Source organism: Cibotium barometz, chromosome 25, assembly GCF_041138505.1.
Source record: "Cibotium barometz isolate CiBa-2024 chromosome 25, ASM4113850v1, whole genome shotgun sequence".
NCBI classification, from domain to species: Eukaryota; Viridiplantae; Streptophyta; class Polypodiopsida; order Cyatheales; family Cibotiaceae; genus Cibotium; species Cibotium barometz.
Window position 1 is genome coordinate 43,995,360 of NC_141070.1, and position 2,429 is coordinate 43,997,788.

Here is a 2,429-nt window from a genome sequence, read left to right on the forward strand (position 1 = left end):
TGTGCTTGCAGAGTAATATTTTTGGTACCCACACTTGTTGACTTGATGGAGTTCTTTGAGGAACTCGCATAGGCTTTTGTGGATGGTGTTGTGGAGTACTTTTCTTTTTCCTTGGCCTTTGAGTGCTACGCTGAGGAAGAGGTTTTGATTGTCAAGGCACCCAAGTTTGAATGGCACCTTCATAGTAGCCTTGAGCTACAAGTAGCTTCTTTGCCACCCACATCTTGATACTATTAAAATACCTTGATTGTGGTTATCTTGGTGGAGTTTTTTGTTGGGTTGATGCGGAAGGTTTTGGGCCCTTCTTGACTTTGGTTGGCGCGGAGGCTACAGGTTTGAGACTCATGGGCATTTTTAATGATGATGAGGCTAGAGTCTCTTGTGAAGTGGCTATCGAATGACGAGGCCTTCGAGCATGTGGCTGTCTCCTTTGGTGAGGTTTGTCGATGAAGATGCATAGGCTTCAAGGCTTTTCCTTTGAGTTCCTTGTTAGAGATAGATAGTTGGGTTATGGGAAGTTCTTTAGGAATAGCTATTGATTTGAGGTTTTGGCATTGAACTTCATAGGTGAGGATGGGTTTGAAGGAATAGATGCTCTAATGGAGTCAGTTGTTGATGCAGATGGTAGGTCATTGTGTAGAGAGGATTCTATGGAAGAGGCTTGTAACCTTTTGAGTCGTTTAGCATCATAGATCCAGTAAAGTTAGATTCTCTTCCTTGTAGTATGGTATTGTCAACTTTTTGTCGTTGACCACCATGATGAATCTATCGTCGCTAGTAAAACATAGTGGTGCTTGGGTAGCAATAGCCCATTTATGCGTGAAGATCAAATCTGTTTCCAACACATACTCAACCACAAAAAACTTGCAAGTAAGGGGGTGAGTTTCAGTACACATTGTATGTTCAAAGTACCCCAAACATGGCATGTTCAAGTCTTGTGTAAAGGGAATTCTTTCAGGATGTGCCATAAGTGTTGGTTGACCTAACAAATCCCATAACTGAAGGGTCATGAGATTGTGTTCTCGTGTTATAGATAAAGTTGTGCTTGAGCTGTGGTGATTTTATTTGAAATTTTCAATCCAACCAGAATCCTAGGGATCTTTTCAGTTTGATATGTTGGAAGTTCCAGCTCCTCCAAGGTCTCTTCCTCCCATAATAACAATTGTACATTACCTGTGAAAGATGATTGTTTGCATGAATTCATCTATAGAATACAACGAGTCATGTATCCTAGTTCCACCAAGGATGACATCATACTCGAGGGAATCTAGGGTAACATGGAATGTAAATTCCACATCTCTATTGATTATTTGAGTATCATAGCTAAAGTAACTTGGAACGTCAATGTTTTGTCCATTGGCTCCTCTTGCAAGACTATTGTCTGTAGAGATTAGTTTAGGTTGTCCCAATGACACCCAAGAGTCATTTGTCATGATGTTATGACTAGCGAGGGCTAATCAAAGCACGTTTGCGCTTAACATCATTGCCTGTAAGGAAGTCCAACCATATCATGATAGAATCTTCTAGAAGAACCATGGATGTTTCAGTTTTTGTTTCAGCTTCAGATCCTGTTTCTGCTTCATATTCCCATTCACTGTTTTTCTCGTTTTTTGGCTCTCATCTTTTTCAAGAGTACCCAGTGTGTACACTGGTACACTTGGCCCTTTAACAATTCTTAATGAGGTCTGTTTAGAAGCTTGCAAATCGTCATAGTCCTGTTCTATGGCCCTTTAACAATTCTTACTGAGGTCTGTTTAGAAGCTTTAGTCCTGTTCTATGGCCCTTTAACAATTCTTAATGAGGTCTGTTTGGCCCTTTAACAATTCTTAATGAGGTCTGTTTAGAAGCTTGCAAGTCCTCATAGTCTTGTTCTATGGAGTTCTTTATGTCTTGGTATAACTCATGTTGAGCCCTCAAAGGTGCAAGTGCTGATATTATGCTGGCTTCACCATGAGAGAAGAGCATTCCTCCCAATTAGGTTTTGAGAGACTATTTTAATCTTGTAAGGGAATTATTGAATTCCTCATGTGCTTTGTCAAGCGTATAGTTCGTGCAATCTGTCTCAAATGACTCTTCTATAGAGAGTATGTCTTCCTCTTGAAAGGGGAAGCATTACCCCTATGGGCTTTGTATTTTGGTCACTTTTTTGGGATTAGCATTATGAGACTCAATCACAACCGGTGATCCTGTAAAACATTCAACCAAGCTAAGCATGCTCTCCTGAGCTTGCTTTTTGCATTCCGCATATATCGTGATTATTATTATCAATTTGGGGTGGTTGGGTGGGTTCTAGTTTCTTGATTGGTCTGTGAAGGGCACTGAGTGACGAATCACAACTTGTTTCATCCTCACTAAGTGACATACTAGAACTTGTTTCATTTTCTGACTTTCTTCGGATTGTCAGTTTTTCATTATGTTTACCCATGCAA